Source organism: Lichenostomus cassidix, chromosome 3, assembly GCF_008360975.1.
Source record: "Lichenostomus cassidix isolate B80296 chromosome 3, HeHo_3.0, whole genome shotgun sequence".
NCBI lineage: Eukaryota > Metazoa > Chordata > Aves > Passeriformes > Meliphagidae > Lichenostomus > Lichenostomus cassidix.
In genome coordinates this window covers 79,853,883-79,874,741 of record NC_139483.1, presented here as the reverse complement: position 1 = coordinate 79,874,741, position 20,859 = coordinate 79,853,883, and the positions used below count along the sequence as shown (strand labels likewise).

Sequence of the window (20,859 nt, the reverse complement as noted above, 5' to 3'; positions counted from 1 at the left end):
GTTACATGAATTATGTTAAAGGGTGTAGTGGCATTGTAACTTAAATGATTTCACAAAAGAGTTGTGACTCTGTGTGTTGAAAAGATAAAGTTACAGTTACTCTAGGCAGCAAGAGAGATCTGTAACTTCTGCATCAACAGGAAACTCAACAGCAGCGGAGCCTGGGTGCTGGATGGTTTAAGGAAGTTTACTGGGGTTTCAGTGTGTGCTGTGCAGTGTCAGAGCAGCTCCTGTGGTGTCACCCAGTGTCACCCGGGGCTGAAGGCCTGGACCAGAGGAGACAGTCAGTGTTTTAATGACAATTGTGAGGATGTCAGTTCAGGATTGAGATACGTGTTTGTATAGTGCCACAAACGGAATCAGACTGGTAATGTCTGTTGAGTCTCTCAAAGCCATTTTTCCAAATCAAGGAGCCAGTGAAGATTTCAAGCCAAATTCCATCCAAGTTTCCCCCTTCTTTAAACAGGAAAGGAATACCTGAAGTGTGTTCTCAAATTGTCGCTGGCAACATTGTGTTGAAAGGAAAAATATCCCATTAATTCCTATTTCACAATCATGACTGTGTTGTTGCAAAATGGAAATGACATAATCATGTTGGTGTATTTACTATAATACAATGCACAATTTATCTGTGACATGAACAAAATAAAAATCCCTTATAGGCAGATACCATCAGCACACAGTCTTGTTTTCTGCTTTTGGTTAGAGCAGAGCTGTTGGCTATTTAGGAATGTCTTTATGGATGCAAATGCCAGAAGTCATGGCTATTTACCAGCTGTCCCTCTTTTAGCTACACACACACACACACACACACACTCTCAGCTGCTGTAGCACTTGTATGTTCATCTTGCCTGTAAATATGTTCCTCTTGGTGGTATTTTCATGTGCAATCTGGGACACGGCAGGCTTCTAAACTTTGATTACATTTATGGGCATTTTACTGCTGTCAGAGTGATACTCCAGAAATGCCCTTTCTTTCCCCTGATAATTTCATTGTGCCTATGCTTCTTGCTGGTACCTTTAATTTCGATTTTTTCTTCAACTGTAGAAGTGCTTCATGTGTTTGCTTGAAAAACTACTCAGAGATACCACTGCTGCTTAGTTAAATGTATAACAACCAGATATTACAACAAAATTAAGCTTTAATTCTAGGTCTGATGAGCCTGAATTCTAATGAACTAATTTTGGATATATAAAAATACATTTTATGAACTCAGTCCAGACTGTCAACTAATATTAAAAATCTCCTTCATAGGAAATGTTGACTGCATCCCTGTCCCTGGAGCTGCCATGGGATGCCCTTTGGGGTGGTGAAGAGGGATGAGTTTGAAGCCAAACTGAGACAAAGGGCATGTACAGCATTTTCCCAGTGCCAAAGGATGCAGGAACATCTGTCAAACATCCCTGCCCAAGACTCCAAAGTGGAACCAGTCTCATGGGGCTCAGCTCAGAGCTTCTACTGCTCCTCAGAGCAGAGCTTTGCCATGGTGTAATGGGAAAGGGGGAGTTCAGCAAAATGTGAGGGGATGGCTCTCAGCACAGCTCTCTCTCAAGGCATTTATTTGCAAAGTGTCTATATAACATGCCTTCTCTCTCATTTGAATCCCTGCTATACTTCCAATTGCAGCCTGGAGTGTTTTGAACATGTAGTTAGGGAAAAAAGGGTTTTAATCGGGAAATTCTGAGGATGTGCTCATCAGTATAAATGTTTGGATGTGGGTATTAATTTAATCCTGTACAGGAAAATTGGGCATGCATATTCTCACAGTTTTGTTGGAAGAGAAAACCAGGCACAGAAGGGTCTCAGCAGCTCCTCTTTAGTTCATCTCTGTCCAGAAGCAATCTGTGTTACCCAGTCAACCCGTCATGCCTAAGCAAAAGCTGCCTTTCCTAAAATCATGGGGGTTACAACACTCTTCATGTGTGTGCATTGTATGGCTGTAGCTGAAGGGTAGCATCCCTTAGCACAGGCAGCAGTGAGAGAGAACAGAGAGGCGTTCAGGTATCTGTGAAATACCTGCAAAGGGCTGTAGTGGTCTGATTAAATTTAACTTCCCAGTGGCACTGCGATTAACAGCCCCACTCTGTACAGCGTTGGTTAAACTAGGAATGAGCTCCCCTTTGGAAGTGGCAAGCAAATAAAAAAAAGTGTTATCCCACACACAGTCTGATCAGAGCTCCAGTGAGGTGTTAATGGATGGCACAGCAAAGGGCTGGCTGTCTCACTGCTCAAAAAAAAAAAAATAGGCGAGAAACCAAATGTATCAGAGGACATATTTTTTTTGCAAAATGGTTAAAGGTTCAGATCTAAAAAGTAATACATCATGGCTATCTGTGTATAAATAATAAAATTAATAAATCAGCACTATCCGCAAAATGCTTGTACAAGTGTCAGAGGATAAACTCTGGACTTTCGCAAAGCTGGTGCCATTGTGTTGCCTCTGAACAACAGAGTGAAGGAAGTTTTATGGCAGCAGGGCCCAGGAGCCAGGGTACCTGAGCAGAGATGTGGGTACCTGGGGGCAGTGCCCCCTCCTTGCCTGTGCTCAGCATGCAGGGCAGGCTGTCATCTCCAGGCACAGCAAAAGCAGCAAGCAGGCAAAGGAGAAACCCCAAAGCACCAAAACATCTGCTCTGCCCTGTCCTAAGGTGTCTATACAGGCTACAGGGTGATTCAGCTGCCCAGCTGTAGGATGTTTACAATAAGCTGAGTCACCCTTCAAGCTCCATCTTTAATGGGATGTCAGTCACCTACTTCACAAGAAGGCACTTTAAATTTAGGTGTCTTAACCTTCCTGGCTGAAGTATTCCCTGTAGGAGAAACACCAGCTTTTTGCAAGTGAGAATTTATTCCCATTCTCTTTAAAACACCTTTGAGTTCATGCAGGGGTGAAATCAAACAGCAATTAAATAAAGCCCAACAGGAAGAAAAATCGTCATGAACAATGACTTCTAATGACTGCTTGTATCCAAGTAATTTAGCCTGTCTGAGCAGAGCAGCTCCTTTAAAACTTTCCAGTGTGGCTGTCCAAGGCTCATTTTGCAAGAAGAGAGATCAGAAGTAAAGGAGACTTTAAACATTTTGAAAAAAGCCAGTGAGAGTTTCTAAGCTGCTGTAAAACATGAGGTTAGAAGAAGGGAATGGTAGTTTTCAGGCCACAAGGAGAAAAAAAATACTGGATTTCCACAAGCACTGGGCCCCTGCACTGATTTTGACTGGAACATCACCACTGGAGGATTTGTGTCTCTCCAGGGCTGTTTTTGTTGTTGTTGTGCGAATTCTGGTGGAGAGTGGGTAAGAGCCATGTTTTTGTGTAGCCTGCTGGCAGATTACTACAAGTGAGAATTGCCAGTGCTGTGGTGCAGAGTGAGTTAAATAATTCCACAGCATCCTTTCTGTTGGAGCACCAGGTCCTTCATCAGTCATACGGAATCGAGACAATTTCTGGCTTCTGCTAGATGCACATTAGGTGTCCATTTGCTTTATCACTGCATGTTTAGGGTCCTTAAGCTTACAAGTAATAGCCATAGCCACATGTAACAATGACGAGTATTTCTGAAGGGATTGTACTGGAATTGCACATTGGACATGGCAAGAACAGAAACATGGGAAGAAGGGTGAGGAGCACCGAGGTTACGGCAATAAGTCTCTGCAGTTACTTGTTTTGGACAGGTGTGGGGAGGGCTCTTCTCTCTTCCCTCCTGTCAGCAGGGACTGCTGCTGTGATCAATCCCCTCAATGGACACCTTCTCCTCTACTTGTGGCTGGTGTCCCACCTTCCCACGGCACCTTGAATCAGCTTCAGAAGTTCTCATACCTCTCTGGATCTGCAGTTCTGTGCCCTGCAGGTACTTATTTCACCGGAATCACCTGAGTAGTGGAGCTGATGTAAACAACTTGTCCTGGCCAGCACTGAACAGCATGTCTTTCACCTGCCTTTAATTTGGTGTTTATGAGACTTCTTCGCTATAACTTTCTGATTTAGGTACACCCCAAATTACTTTTTCTTTGATGAACCTTGCCTTATAACTATTTTTTTTCCCAGCAGGAGGAATCTACATCCCTAAAAATAGTGAAACTCCAAGGCTGCATGCTAGCTGTGCTATGAGCCAGTGAAACACAGCTCTCCCAGGACAGCTGGGTGCGACTGTGCATGTCCCTGGCTCCTGGGGACCTCAGGATATTGGCTCAGCACTGCTGCTTGGTGCAGTGCAGCCAGAGGCAGCAGTGGCATTTATTGTGGCATCATTTCAAATACCTGCCTGGCAAACCCCGCCCCTCTGGACAGAGCCCCACTGGGGTGGTCCTTTCCCCTCACCATCACTTCTTTAGTGTGCTGGGTGCAATGGCTCCTCTTTGCTGCCTGACCTCACATCCCTCACTGCAGGACAAAACCCAGACAAAAATATCACCTTGTTCGTACATAATAAAAAAGTAATTTTCACCCCAAACCAGGACTAGTTCTGCTCTGAAGCTGGCTTGCTCTCAATGGAAAATGGGCCTGATACTGCTTTAACAAAATGTGCAGAAGTGAGCCCATTTGTTTATATTGAGCTAGGAAAATCCCTTCACTTTGCTGTAGTTACAAATGTTTTTCACACTACTGTTCAGGACTTCTGCTTTTTATGTCTGGCCTAAAAGACAGCTCTCTCCAGCCATCGAGGACTTGTTAACCCCATTTATGGGAAATGGTCGTGCGCTGACTCAGAGAGAAGAATGACACTTATTGAATCACCCGCACCAGCATCCCATGGGTTTTCCTTGGAGACCTCTCAACTAAATATTAGCTAGGAAAACACAGGGCCATAGGGACTGCTGCCCTGACTGCAGCCAGCGGCTCACCTATCATCGTTGTGTCCACACAGACATGCCTATAACCCATGGAGCCCAGGCTCTGCCTTGGCATGGGCTCAGGCACCGCAGGTTTGCATCCAAAGCTCGCGTCTCACTGCATATTAATTCTTTCCAAGCGGAGGATGATGTTCTGTCCTCGGCAGCAGCCAGCCTCTTGCTCTCTGATGGCAAGTTAGGAAGCTTTCAGACAGCGTCCTCTGCCTCTCCCCCATCCCAGCTCTGGCTCTGGCAGGGGCGTGGGGTGCAGCAACAGCAAACAGGTCTTTCCTGACCCTCACATCCCACGTTTTTCCGTTTGGGGGTGGCACTGGCCAAAGCTGTCCCTCCAGCACAGGCTTTGGTGTGGCACCCCACCATTCCTGTCCCACTCCATCCTTGTGCCACTCTTCTAGGTAAATTATGGCATTGCCGGGTCAGGGAAGGGGAGGAGGACAGCTTGGGAGAACAAAGGGCTGCAAGCAAAGCTGGGCCTCTGGGCATCTGAGGCCTCAGAGGGCACGACTGGTGACACTGGATGAGTCATTCGTGCACTGAATTGGTTTCACACCTGACTGATCTGTGCAAGTCACCACCAAGAAAGGATCATGGTGTGTTTCTGAGCCCTTTACATCCTCACTTCTTTCTGAATTGCCAGGAATCAGGGTGGTCAATCTGGCTCAGAGTTTAATCTCTGGCTGAGGTCTGGAGTAAGAGACATTTTTATGTGGAAACAAGCCCTTTACAGCATCAGAATGGATGAAGCTGCCTAGGTAGGCTGGGTAGGTACAGAAGTGGATGTCAAAAGAGATATTGATCAATAATTTTGACAAGGAGATAATGTTTTGCTTAATCTGAAACCACATAATGATATTATGTTGATGCTCTAAAGAATGTTGTTTTCTTGAATTTTTAAAGTGGAAAGGTTCTTTAAAGAAAAAACAAAACAACAAAACAAACCTCTTTCCTACAGACTTAAGTGTGAATAGCAGTCTTTTATCTTCTGCTGTGTAGTAAAATGGCCTGTATTTGTTATTCTTGTGTTGCACAGATGCCTTTTTAAAATTTCCAAGAATGCCAAAAAGGTTTGGTGCAGAAGGTATTTCAAACAGTCTGGATACATCCATTACAGTCTGTTATGTAGACTTTGCATTTATTGTTTCATCTGAATGTGTTTTAAAGTACTGATAGCAGTATAAAAGATATTCAGATAAAACAAAGACATAACTCTTTCTCTGCCTGTGTGTGAAGGCAAAAGAGAAATGGAGAAAAGCCATCAATCACCACACCTAGCAGGTGTGAAAACTGCTCAGATCTTTGCCTAGATCCCAGTTACCTCCCAAATTAGGTCAAAATACCACCAAGCACACAAGTCAGGAGTGCAGAAGGACACTGTGGGACTGAAGGATGTCATACTCCCATCAGCTAGCAGTGAATGAATTCAGCAGCATCTGCAAACCTCAGCAGGAGATTTCGAGGTGTGGCCAATAAAATTTTGATCCAAGCCAAAGTCCCTGATACAGCTGGTATTCCTGTATCCTGTAAGAGTCTTTGAACCTGGTTCCTGTTATGCCACCCAATTTCTGTCCAGGTCAGGCACTTCATGGCTGCCCCCTCCCAAATGGGGGTCCCAAATGTCCTGATAGAGCAGTTTTGTGTGCAGAAAGGACAGTCATTCTTCCTTTGCTTTACAAGCCACTGTGTAGTACTGGCAATACAAAATGACTTTCCAGTGCAGCTCAAACCTGAAGACACTTCAGTGGTGTGTGAGGCTCCTTAGTACTCTCTCTTATGAGGTCACATTCTTAGGCATAAACAAATTTGTTAAATTTTAACCATTTTTTCATGCTGGGCATTGGCCTCAAGATTTTTGATTACTTTTTTTGTTCTTATAGGAAGGTAACAGAAAAACTGGAAATTTCAACATTTTTATATGATTCCTGGGCAATTCAGTGCCAGGCAGGAGGCTAGAGAAAAATATACTGATTTATTGGGGTGAAATCTTGCGCCCTTTCTCCTGAATGAATGACATGTTTTGGCATGGTGGCAGTGGTACAGGCTGAATGAGAGGCAGTAGAGGAGGGCCAAGAGAGAAACAGTGGCTGGAAGGAGGAAGAGGGGTGAGTTCCAGCTCTGGGCTGCCATGTGGACCAAGGTCTAAGCACCTTGGCGAGCCCTGGTCTCATGGACCCTATGAGGCTGGGGAACACACTTGTGTTTTTCTAGAAGGACCAGGTCCAGTTGTACTGCAGAGCTCCTTGCTGTCTGTGTTTTATAGCCTTTTCCCCCTCATCCCAGCTTTGAATAGTATATTCATACATGCTAAACTCTCTCAAGCCAACAGCAGTGTTTTCATTGATTTAACACAGCCAAGGTTTCAAGCCAGTCCCAAAAATTAAACAAGAGATGATTTTTTCTCAGTTCAACAGGGGCTAAACCATAGCATTTGGAATATTCTTCTCCCATTCTCTCTCAGGAGGGAAGGATTCAGCATATGTTGGGTAAAGTTTAAATCAGACAAATTTTATTAAAAGCTCTTGTTTTGTTGACTGTTGCTGTAGAATGATAACAAGTTTGGAATATGTAAGCCAGGATAAGAGAACGTTGGTCCTTGGCTTCAGAAATCTTATGTGCTTGTGGTCATGTTTGCAAATGTCTGTCACAGTTGGTCAAGGAGTGGCTGTTTCACAGGGCAAACTTAATTGTGTTGAGCAGCAAAATAGCAGTTTCAGGCCTTGAACAGGTTAAGGAGGACATATTCATCAAGAAACCCTGGTTGTATTGGTATGCTCTCTCTTTGCTGACTTTTTTTTGTTTTGTTTTTCTGTTTTATGTTTCTCCAGAGCACCACGGTCTGGCTGCTGGGCCAGATTCACGAATCCTCTGAGACTGTGCAGCAAGTCCCATTGGTTTTGCTGCTGACTGAGGCATTTCTGTCTTTCCATTGCACAAATCTGACAGGCCATCTTATCTCCTGGCCACCTCTTCAGCACATTGTCAGGGATCTTGGTGTGATTTTCCATCTGTGTAGTAGAGTACAGTATACTTAGATAAATGGAACATATTTTCTGTTATGAACTGATCTTTGTTTTGGTCAGGTTTTTTCCCCTTTGTAGAGGTCTTGTCTATCATAGGCTCCAGGCTCTTTCCCACTTTCTGCATTAATTTTACTTGTAATTTCTTGAAGAAGGAAATAAATTAGTTGAAGTTTCCAGATTTAATAAAGATGTTTGGCTAATTTGTGATGACTTGGGTACACAGGAGATCATACTAAAAAAAAAAAAAAAAATGTCTTTTGGATATACTTTAAAGGAAAGTGTCCAAATGAAAAGGATTCAGACCAGCAGAGAAGGGTTACCAGAGAAGGTAAGAACAGCCAAATTGGGTCTTATTCCTTTTTCAGGCTGGAGATCCTGCTGGAGACAGGATGCTGCCCCATGCAGCCTTGGCTTGGCCCAACAGGACGAAGCTCATGTGTGCTTTAGCTCAACATATTGCAGAACAGACTCCTGCCGCTGAAAGACCTACTGTGCAAACAAACATTTTCATGTATTTAGCTTCAGCCCGCCCCTTTCTCCTCCCAGCTGATACCCCTCAGTCCATGTACTGGAAGAGATTGTGAAAAAATTATCAAGTGTGGGAAAAAAATCAGCAAATATCGTGAATGTTTAAACATAAAAGAGTTAACATTCTGTCTACTAAATTTTTGATAAGAGTGTCAGTTTCAGCAATATTCCTGGAAGCATGAACACATCTTAAGAATGCTCTGATTTCAAGAAGTCATTGAGATGACTTCTACCACAGACACACATCTTGGTTATTTTGCTTACAGTCAGTGCCTGTTGAACCTCAGTGTGCCTGAGGACAGGGGGCCTGCAGACAGCAAATCCCCTTGGCTGTTGTTTGATCCTTTTCCTTTGCTGTATCACATCTCCTGCTGAAATCCACTGTGTGCAAAGGAGATATAAGACACAGCAATTTAGTATCTATTATATGAAATGATTGTGGCCCCCTATGGCCTGCATTATTTTGTTCAGTTTAAACTGGTGTTTTACATTATATTCCTTACATGCGATGTAGGAGTGAGATGCACTCAGGTGAGCTTAGAGCCTGTAGTAACCAGCAAACCCCGCTGGGTTTAAAGAAACCTTTCGGTTAGGGTGACAGAAAATCGTCTCCCCGACAAGCTTTGAAGCTAGCGCCATTGAATATGGGCCAGGAATCATAGGTATTGGCTCCTGAAGTTCTCCTCCTCTTTATCCCATTTTAGTTAATAGCTAGAAAGTTCTTTACCCGCAGTGTTACTGGTTTTCAAAAGTTCTGTATCTTCCCTCCTTGTACCCCCATTCCCTGAAGCCCTTGTCAATCTGTATCCCCTGCGTCCCGGTTGGCTATCCTCTCAGAACCCCTCCCGTCTTTCCATCCCTCTTAACCCGATGTTCGCTTGCGTTTCGGGCTCTTGGCCCTGCGGAATCCCGCCGTGTCCTGCCTCCCTCGTTCCATCCCAGTCCCATCTGCCTTCTCCTCCCCGTCATCCCTGCCAATAAACCCTGGATTCCCAGGATTCCCAAGGCTGAGAGACTGCATTTCCTTTATCCGCCAAGGCTCCTGTTATCCTGCCTTCGAGAAGCCAGCCCTAGCACGGGTTCGGGTCCCGCAGGTCCCGGCTCCACCCCGCCCACGGCAGCGTGGTAAGCACACGAGGGAAACCTCTTTTGTGGGGTTTTGAGGTTCCCCTGCCTCCCCAGAGCGAGAAAACCTCAGCAATGGAACATTACACTGTTCTACCTGTCTGTCTATTTTCCTTTCTCTGTACAGGCTGCTTTGTCTGGGAAAGTGATTTGGGAAATGTAACTAAAGGTTAAGCAGGTCATTTCTGCATTCAGTAACTACCATATATTAGTGCTTCTCTAATTTATTTAAAAGTAAGTCTACATTGCTTTCCTGTCATTCATAAATATTAATAGATATTATTTGGCTAAATAAATAATTATGACAACCAATTTCACTTTGAAAAGAATCTAAAACTGCCCTGGCTAATCTTTCGTCAGCTAATAAATACTAGCCAGCTGTGTTTGTCAGTGTCTGAAGTAATACAAGGATAGGGGTACTTCAGATTTAATGCAGTGCATTTCTATTATTCTGGTTTAGTTATTAAGCTCCTATGCAGACGTTTTCATCAGTTGGTAAGGGGAATGCTTTTTCTTCTATCTTGCTATTTCCAGTAAGGTCTGTTATCCAGGGGAGCTGGTTTCAGGGAATTCAGGTATGGTGGCGCAAGGAGAAACAGGTTCCTGCATGCTGCAAGAGTGAAAAAAGAGGCAGAGACAGAAATCTGTCTCTGGTCAGTTTTTGATCTTCCAGGAGCTTTCTCTGAACTCCATCAATCCACACAACTCAAGAGATACCTGTGTACATGAGTTTTGGGAACATGGGTGCATTACCCTGGGGTATGTCAATGTGGGATATCAATGCATGTCAGCTGCTCTCTGGCACCTGAGCATATTTTGCTCTGCCCTTAGTATAAAATAACTGACTCAGCTTTACTGGAAAAAAAAATGGGGACCAGCTTATGTGAAGTATCTTGGCATACATTCCCTTTCATCCCCTTGTATTGATAATATTCCATCTGTCCTGGATAAATTGAAATTGCCAGAGAATCTTGAAAAATTAAAGAATATATATAATAAAAATAATGCAAGAAAATTATTAGTCTTGCCAGGTACTTGTTCTCACTAAGAAATTATGAAAAAACTATTTCCAATACACTTGTTCTGATTCCAACTGGAGACTTCCTTGTACTGGAACAGAGCAGAGTTCCAGTGTTCAGTGTGCAGCAGCTCAGTTCTTGGGAAATGCCATTTCTCAGCTTGGTTGCTGCCTTCAAGAAATAAAAAATTCACCTGCTATTTCAAGGAGTAAAGTAAATATGTATCTTTACTCTTTGCACAGTGCAAACTTTCATTTAGTGGCATCAAAAAAAAGAAAAAAATAAAACCCAGACAACACCACCTTCCCATTAGAAAAATGTTATTTAAATTAAAACCAGCATAATTTGTGCAAGTCTCTTCCCGGTCTTTCTGTACTTAAGTCAAATTTTGAAGGTTTCAAAAAATATAACAGCATTTTTCAACATTTTCTGCCATGGACAAAACCTCCCTAGGGAACACGTTTTGTGTTTCAATGAGTGCAAAATGATAGTCTACTTCAGGAATGTATTTTGTAAATAGGGAGGGCTTTACTGTGAGTCATTAGCCTAATTAAATTTCTGTTAGGAGAATGAGTTGTAGAGGTAATATCCATCATAATGTAGGATCAGGATACTTGAAACTTTCTTCACACCAAAATATAATCAAATAAGAGGTTCTTTGACTTGCTGGAAAGCTGAAGCTTTCATAGAGTGAAACAGGCCTCAGATTATTTGGTTGGTTTAATTTTTTTTTTTTTTTTTACAAATCTGAATGGCATGATAGGGGTTAAAGTAAGTGTCCAGAGAGAAAACAGGAAGGGACAGTTCCCTCTGGTTATTCCTTGTGTTTGTCCCCATGATGGGCTCCAGAAAGAGGTATTAAGAGCAATCGCATGTTAAGTCTTGACCAAAACCAAGCCCTGTCAATCCACGTGGAGCATGCTCAGGGAAATACTTTTTGGGATAGTTTCGTTGCCAAACATTAGCAAGTATTTACAAGAATGGGAGACAAAGCTACAACTTTTCAGTGAAGGAGCAAATTTTCACAGATTAATTCAGGTTTGTGTACTGTTTTCAAGACATGTATTGTGAGCGACCTTCAGTGTGTTTCAAATATTTTTTATTTGATTCAACAAAAACTTCTTTATTACCCTTTTAGTACATAATTGTATACATCTGCATCTGAATACATTGTATCTGTTCCAATGCTATTTTTCAGTTTTGGAGGAAACTAAATTTGATTACAAGTGTTTTATTCTGTTCTCTGTACATTTTAGAAGCCAGAGCACGTAGTTCTGCTTGTTGTGAGGTGACAGACATATATTGTTACAGACATAAGCCATCTTCAAATGAGTATGAAGGAAAGCATTGTCTTCACTGTCAATATAGTGTTGAGACGGATTGTATTTTAATTTGATGTTTGCCACACGCATGTCTCTTAAAAAGCACTAAATAACAAACCAGGAGAGAAAGAAAAACAAATCCCTGACTTCTTGCCTTGCCATAATAGAGCTGAAGTTATTTTAGGAACAAGCTGGATTGGCTTTTCCTGGGACTTAAAAAATATGCAAGAGACTGTGGTTTCCAGAAAAGAATCAAATGGAATGAAATGCCAGCATTGGAAAAGAGACCCTTTCCAGATCCTGGGTTGTTTTTTACCATGTTACACTGGTCCTGACCTCAGGAACATAGTGTTCCACCAACTGCAATAGCTCCTCCTGTGGCTAATCACAAATCCACACCTCCCAGGTTGAAAAAAGCTATGGAGGCTGAGGAAAATTAATTTCTGAGAGAAGTATGTTTGTTAGGGAAGCACAATATAGTAGAGCAGAGCATTCACATCATCATCAGCCACTGCTGACAGTGTTTTCCTCTGGGAAGAGCTGATGATGTATCAGCAGCACCAGGTCCAGAGCACTGACTTCTACCTCCAGTGAGTGTGAAGGACAAACTCAGGATGACTAACAGCAGCACAAGGAAGGCTTTTTGATTCATAATGAGGTTTCTGATAAACTCTTAACAAAAATAATGGAAGCTCACCCATTGAGCTTCATTAGCATTGCCTGAGTGCTAAATCCTTTGCTTCAGCAAGTTCTCCTCAACTTTTCCTAATTTTATGGGGAAAACCTGGGCTCAGGCTCTCCTTCTCCCAGTGCGGGTAAAGTGCTGCTGGCAGGAAAAATGGCGGTGTTCTCTCTGGGGGTTTTGGAGGCCACTTGTGCTGCAGACCTGAGGATATAGGTCTTGTTGCATGGACTCTGCTGTTACCTTGTCCCAGCTGACTGCCACCTGATGTGTGCTGGCTGCCTCCTTTTGTCACTGTTGGACCGCTAGCAGAGTGAAGAGGCAAGACCTTTCGAGTGCTAGAAAAGACTGACTTTATTATTTAATTAACAATTTATATATACATCAGAGGGCCGTTTGGATTGGACCAATATCATCTGCCCCCCAGGGATTGATTGGCCCAGACGATTGACTGCCTATATCCAAAAGGCCGTTTCAATAACATTAAAGTTTTATCTTTATCTATAAAACATAGAAGAAGAGAGAAATTCCCGCAGGAAAGGATCTGTGCTGCCACATCCTTTCATCATGGGAGTAGTGGTGTTAGCAAAGAGGGGGAACCTGTGTACAGCAGAGTCTGGCAGCACAGACAGCCATGGCATGGGTGATGTCATTGCATTATGTATTTGAAATAATGCATTTGTTTGCTGAGTGCATCAGGAACAGTACATCAGGTCATGCACTCTTTTTGTTCTGTGAAAATGTAAACCCACTCATTTTATGAGATCAGCTGTGCTACCTCTCATGGTAAACTTTAAAGATGCATTCAGATTATCAGCCTTTTGAACCCAGGAAGCCTGACTCTGGTATGCCTTCATCTTGTAATGCTCAGGACAGCCACTTGCGGGCCTGGATCCCATTTTGATAGGCACTTTACAAATATAGAATAAAGAGCTTCTTATTATGAGGCAATAGATAGATGCAGACTGAGCAGGAATGGGAAGGTATGCCTTAGCTTTCATAATAATAATTTTTTTCCTTTTTGTTGTCGAAAGACAGCTTAAAGAAGGACTTGAAGGATGATAATGAAGTAACTATCAATCTGCACTCTAGTTACAAGCATGCAACATGAAACCACAGTACTGCTTCATTCTAGTGACTTGAGTTGTCCAGTCTCTGGGAAAGGAGTGACTTTGTTTTGTCCGGAGCTTTCCTAAAATCAGAGGCTGTGCTCCAGACGTTGTGGTTAGCAATTGGTGTTTCAACAGAGGGATTGCTGATGAGAGAGGGCTGCTTTGTGATAAAAACTGGTCCATCTGCTGCTTATGCAGTGGTTGATGACTGATTCTGTAGCAAGCCGGGGTTTCAACCTGGCTCAAAGCCCAGTGACTGCAGCAGATTTGGGTTAGATCCGGAGTCTGTTCTTGGAAATAGCACGTGAAAAGTGTGAAAGATAAGAGGGAAGTAAGATAAGGCAGTCCATTTCCCAGGATAGTTTTCTAATGAATAAACACTGAGTTCATAAGAATTCAAAGGGAAAAAACTCCAAATTTATCTTTGATGGGGCAAGCAAAAGTCTTGGGGAAGAAAAAGGGTTTGCATGGGAAAGACAGGACCTCAAAGCACGAAAATTATCAGCATTTTTTCCCCCTTTTAAGGCTGGTTCTTTATTTTTTCTAGAAGCTTAGGCTTTTGTGTTTGGTTTGGTTTTTTTTTTTTTTTTTTTTTTTTTTTTAAATCAGGTGGTGTGCACATGGGTTGGTTTCACTGCAAATAAAATTCCAGAAAAGAATTAAATTATTTAGACTTACTGGTTTACAGAAGGCAGTAAAAAATGTCTAAACACTAAATATGCCAACAATAGCAGTAACAGAAAGAAATGTCCAACAGAAAACTCCAAATCCTGTTTAAATGTCCCACATCACCAAGTTTACCAAGCTGTCACAAAACTAATTGTGTCTTGGTAATTTAGTGGAAGCAATAACAGTGTCCTGCAGGAAACCGTGTGGAGTACCAGGCACAGTGTTGCAGATATGAGACTGCCTGGTCCATGTCTGGTGCATTTGTAGACTTCTTGAACGCAGCTTTTCCATGAGGTTATTTTTTAAGAAAAGAAACTTGTTTTCAATTGTTGCAAATATTAAGGGCATATTTTTTTAATGAAATGATGTATTGTGAGACTGTGGGGATTGCCTTGGTCTAGATACAATGTGAGCTTTTATTCCTAACTGAAGCAATTCCAGAACAGTCAGTACAGCTTTGACCTGCATAATAGAATTTAATGGGAGGAACATATCTTCTCTCTTTGATTGCAAGAAATTTTATAATCTGTATTAACAGTCCTACCTCTTTATGCTCAGGGTTGGTTTGCATCCTGACTGGCGGAATTTGGAGGTGTCATTGCTGTTGGGTGAGTCTGCCTGAGCCTGCCCTGCTGAGACATCATCTGGGTGGAGTGAGACAGAATTATATCTAATATTCCTTGTTAATTCCAGACAAGAGGAGTTCTGCTGCTGCTGCACTGGTGTTGGTTGTTGGTATGGACCAGCACACTGACACATGTGACACATTTTCCATGATGTTCCATCCAGGCATGTTAGGGTTGAACACTTCATCGTCACTGGCCTCAGAACAGAAATGAGATGTTTTCTGGCAGCAAAACAGTGAGACCCTTGAAGAACAGTGAGACCCCTGAAGAAGAGATAAATAAACTGAACCTTATTTTAGGCTGGCAAATGCTTTAAAATAGGATGCAAAATATAATTATTTTAATTTGAAACTTACTGGAGTTTCAAATTTTTTGGCTTGCAGCTTCAACAAATAGAAAATTCTTTATCTTGCAAAGATGGAAACATATTGCTAGCTTATTGATATTACTTTATAGAACTGAATGACTGCCCTGGATATTCTTATTTTTCAGAATCACTTCTGTGAGAAACTGTGCATCAGGAAATAATCCTTTGCAAAACTGAAGACATAAACTTGGCTGCTCTTCTTTTAGCTGGAGTGTTTGATTTTGTTTTGTCATTCTCTCCAGCCTCATTTATGTAATTTTCTTTTTCCCTTTCCATGCTTTGCAAATGTTGTTGCTCACGATTTTTAAAGTGTGTAAACAGAGATGGAAGGGCTGGGTTCCAGTTGCTAGTATCATTTTTCAAAATGTGCAATGATAGCTGAGATTCCTTAAGGATATAATTGAAATCAAACCTCTGAAATGGTTACAAGTAATTCCTACCTAACTGTTTGAAATATGTGTGGCTACGTTGGTAGATGTGTGTTTTGTGGTGTGAAGTAATTGACATAGTGCCTTGAAGAAAATAAATTAATGAATGGATTTCTGTTAAAATAATAATAAAAATTAACACCTCCCTCAATATTTAATAAAAGGTCCAGAGGTCTTTATACAAATGAAATAATATTCTAATGCATGATAGTTCTCAACTTCTTCCCAAATCTGGAATATAAATTGCCTTGGTCATGGAAGTTTCTTGTCTTAGAAATCTAGATAGTGATAATATAGTGATTCCTAAAAAGATTTTTTGATGCAATGCAAGTGTAAATTAATTGCAGTTATTTATTTATGAATATTTGCTGTTTCCACAACAACTTGAGTTTGGAGACACACATATTATAACAAAAATATAATCCTTCCAGTCCCTTAGTTCAAAGTAGACCTTGTGGGTGAAATTCAGACCCTATGTGGAAGCCCTCCAGTTTCATCAGAAAAATGAGATATGTTTTTAGGAGTTTTCTAGGTTTGGAAGAAAAAACATCACCTTTAATTTTCAGCAGAGTATTCACATGCATCTAGGCAATAGAGTCCTGCTCCATCTCCTCCTTTAGTTTAATTTTGCAGCTCCATATGTGAGCACATTAGAAGCCCTGCTTCTTCCTCCTGACTGATGCTGAATATTCTCTGGTCTAAGTATGCCTTGTGCTACTGCAAATCCTGCTGTTGATAGAAGTGATGAATAACCATCCTTCTGTACTATAATTGTCTTCAACTCCAATAGGAAAGGAAGTTATAGATGTTACTGTATACACTAAGGAATGTTTTCTTACATCACATTTCTTTACCAGATTTTTTCTTGGCTTAAGTTGTTTTATGTTCTCTGCGCAGCAGCCAGCTTCGTCCTCTGGTGCAATTTCATAAAAACTTGAGCCTCCAGAAGGGCTGAAGTTGGATGGTGATCAGTCAGGGTGTGTGTGATTAATATGCTGCTCAAAGGCTGGAAGAGATGGGAGACAAGGAGAGAGATAAAAGTGCAACCAAGAAGTTTATTTCATGCTATTGACAGATAGGTCAGACAGCCTCATCTCAGGTTCTTCATCTGTTTGAAGCATTCAAAATTCATTTTAAATGCAACAAAGGTATATGACAGCACTCAACAGGCTTAGATGAATGAGGCCAGTTAAATGAGAACACAAACAAATGGTTGGAGTACTGCAGAAGTGGTGAAAAGCACAGAAAGACCACTGTGGATTTTTTATCCAAAACACATGATTCTCTCCAGAGTGAAGTGACTGAGTTGAACCAGCACTGGAAGTAGTAAGAGAAATTTTCTGGGATATAAAGAGAAACAGTTATTCCAAATGAGCAATGTCATCAGGCATTTTCATGCATCCTGAAAAGATCTGTTTTATGTGAAGGACTAGGATTTTTCTCTTCTCCTTTTCTCTCTGCTTTTCTCTTCTTTTCTCTTAATTTCTCTTCTCTTCTTTCCTCTTTGCCTTTCTCCTTTCTGTTTCCCTTTCCTTTGTCCCTCCTCTCTTTTCCTGACTCTCCTGATTGTGGGCATATCATAAAGTTTTCTGAAAGTTCAGAATAATCAGTATCTCTTATACATTACAGTGGCATATCTTGCACATCTGTAATATTTTTGGTGGGTATGTACATAGAAATAAATGCAGAGATCCCATCAGATTTGTCTAACTCATGGGAAGCTGATCCTTGGAGTCAAATTCGGGACTGTCAGTGGGGAATCCAGACTTACAGTAAAATATGTAGTCTACGTTAGAAGTACTATAAGTTTGGTTTTTCTTGAATCTTTTTTTTTTTCTACTCAGTAGTTTTATCTAAGTGAATTTTGGGCATAATTTACTCTTACCTATGATCCTCTGTATATTTGGTAGTTTCTAGCAGGTTGTATGCTACTATGCAGGTGAAATAGCTCCAGTCTGGCTGCTGTACATGTGGAAGCCATAGTTAAGTTCATGATGAATGCATGGGTCTGCATGGACTGTTCATGCCTGGTAATTCCAGTTCTGCTGGGATATATCAGGCTGTGCATAGTTGTTACACAAATACACCACTTGGTGATACAACAGAAATCTTGTAAAGTGGCATGATGTTTTCCATAATTTTGAAAAACAAATGCCAGAAGATTGTGAAAATGTTTGCTTTATTTTCTAGAGGCCATGCAGGGAAAACATGGTCTGAGATTTGTCAATCACAGTGGATAATTGCTGAAGCACTCCTCAATTACAGTAGCTAACGCAACCCTTCTAAATATGTGACTACAGCATAGCAACAAGATCCTGATTCAAGAACGAAAAGCACTACTGGAGACCAGGACTCTCTTCTACTACTTCTGTTCAGAAATGTTGCTCATTATGAAATGACATTTTTGTTATGAAACACTGGAATGATGGAAGAAAAAGGCTGAGGTTTTGGAGAATGAATGTCAGGAACCTGCTGCCTTTGTAAGGGCTGGTCAAACTTCAGATTTTGTTGCTGTTTGGTGCCCAGATTGGCTGTCCTCTATTTTGCAGCTTCACAGAATTTTACATGGAGAAAGGACAACCATGACAGTCAGATCAGCTCTTCCACATCATATGCCCTAAGACAATTTCTGTCACTGTTATTTCACAGGAAATGCTCTCGTTCAATTACTGTGAATTGTGTCATTCTTCCTACAGTTATCATCTTATATTTGTATGGATTAAAGAATATTTTAATCGAAACTTATTGAACTGTTGTGTCCCTCAAATTCTTTGTCATTTTGCAGATAACAAAATTATAAATTTAAACAGTAGCTATATTTTAATGTTTTCTCTCAGTTAATATTTAAAGATAATGAGAACAAAGATGCTGAGACTAGAGAAAATTCTTGCTCATTATGTGAAGTAAATTTCTGTGATCTCTGGGAAGTCAGACTTTTTTTTTTTTTTTAAATAGGAAAACCATTTTTTTAACTTTGTGCATTTAGAAATCAAGATGATGACTGGTGTAACAGGTATGAATAGAATAGACTTGTATTATGAAATATGCCATGTGGACTATGTTTTTAACAGTCTTAAACTTTGGAAGTTTGAGACACATTGGTTTTATGTTGGAATCATTTCCAGATTTTAAAGAAAAGTGTTAGTTTTCTCAGAAATGTTCAAGTAAAGTTGACTTTTATATAACTGTGAAAAAATGTGCTGCTATGTGCAGAAATCTTTAAGAAAAGTGCCAATTTATATGGCTTTTCCCCTAATATGCCTAAAATGGTATTTGTTTTCTTAAAGAAATGAGCCAATATGTCTGCCTTGCCCAGAAATATTTATTTGAAAGCATGTTTTGAAAAGTAAATTGTTGATTGTATCAATATATTGAATTAATTGAAGAAATAACAAGTTCAAAGGCTAACAACAATAATAATGAAGATGATGGCAACCAAAGCCCAAACAATGTAGCTGTCATTAAAATTTAGAGCCTATGGAAAAGCTGAAGCTTGTCAAATGAGGAAAGAATGGTCTGTTTAAACTTTGAGAAAAAGTAATGTCCTAGGATTAATTTATGTATTATGTTATTCATCATTATTTGGATGTCCACATGGAATGGGTGAAAATATTCATAATTTACAAAAATTAAAAGGTTTTTGAGACATGATTTTTTCATTTGAAGATTCTTAATGGAAATGGACTTTTGTTTTCATCACTAGCCAGATCTAAGCATTTGTCACTGATTTAGGCACTAGAAACAGTGCCATATGGTTCAAGTGGCTAATCACACAGCATAAATAACAACAAAAAGTGGTCAGAGAGAACATCTGGTGAACATTCTGAATCTGAAGATCATCCTGATTATTCTGAGAATATTTATGAGTAAAAAATATTAATAATGAACTAGTCCATTAGTCCATAAGCTGTTCACAGAGGAAAGAAATAATTACTTATGCAATCAATTTTATTTCAAGTGAATCATTGAATCTGTTCAAATTTAACATTCTTCTGATTATAACAAGTCTTTTGCTCTGCTGGAATCTCCATCTCTCTGAATCTGGAATCCAAAGACAGTTTCTACCAAGAGATTCTAAACCTGTGTTTAGATTTTGTTGTATATTTTATTCACAAATAGTTCATCACTAAAACAGAACTGGAAAATTTGTGTCAGTGCGTTTAGAATATAGCTCACAGACTTCAGAACACAATAGTTTAGGATAATTAAATGTATTTATACATATGTTAACTTGTGCCATAAATTAAGAAGCTGAATTCAGAGGAATTCAGGTGTACTTAGATTTCCATCTGTGTATTGAAATTTTTCCAAAACTTCAAATGTAGGAAACTTGAGACACTAGATATAGACTCACTGAGTATTGATAAAAGTTCTTCAGTAACTCTCTAGAAGAAAACTGCAAAAAGAGTTAAGATCTGGGAGCAGGCACATGCTGCCCAGAGTTGAAATATAAAACCTTGGTCACTCAGTCAGTAGGAACTTTGATGATGACTTTGGTTGATAAAGCGTCATACCCTTTAAATCTCTTTTAGAATCATAGAATGGTTTGGAATGGAAAGAATCTGGAAGATCATCTAGTTCCAACACCCTGCCATGGGCAGGGGACATTCAACTGCACCAGGTTACTCAAAGCTCCATCCAACCTGGCCTTGAACATTTCCAGGGATGGGGCATCCACATCTTCTCTGAGCCACCTTTTCCAGTGTCTCACCACCTACATAGTAAAAACTTTCTTCCTAATATCTTATCCAAACTAATTTTCAGTTTAAAACTGTTGCACCTTGTCCTATCACTATATTCCCCAATAAAGAATCCCTTCCCATCTTTCTTGCAGGCCCTGTTTAGGTACAGGAAGGCTGCTATAAGGTCTTCTCAGACCCTTCCCTTCTCTACGCTGAGAAACCCCAGCTCTCTCAGCCTTTCATAGGAGAGGTGTTCCAGCTCCCTGACCATTTTGATGTCCCTCCTCTGGACCTGCTGATGCAGGTCCACATCGGTCATGCTGGGCACTCCCCAGAGCTGAACACATTACCAGTGGGGTCTTTGAAATTATTTTAGTTCTTAGTCTGAGAGTGTTGAGAAAATCTGCCATTGATTGTGCTGGGCTAGAAT

At 40.8% G+C, this 20,859-nt stretch overlaps 1 long non-coding RNA gene across 1 annotated transcript; it reads left to right on the top strand.

The window, feature by feature from the left end:
* Positions 1-13,580: 13,580 nt before the first annotated feature.
* On the top strand, positions 13,581-18,359 carry LOC146440085 (uncharacterized). The gene is made up of 3 exons (XR_014851353.1): positions 13,581-13,614; positions 14,885-14,979; positions 17,938-18,359. It is a non-coding gene; the product is annotated as an uncharacterized LOC146440085 (long non-coding RNA).
* Positions 18,360-20,859: the final 2,500 nt, after the last annotated feature.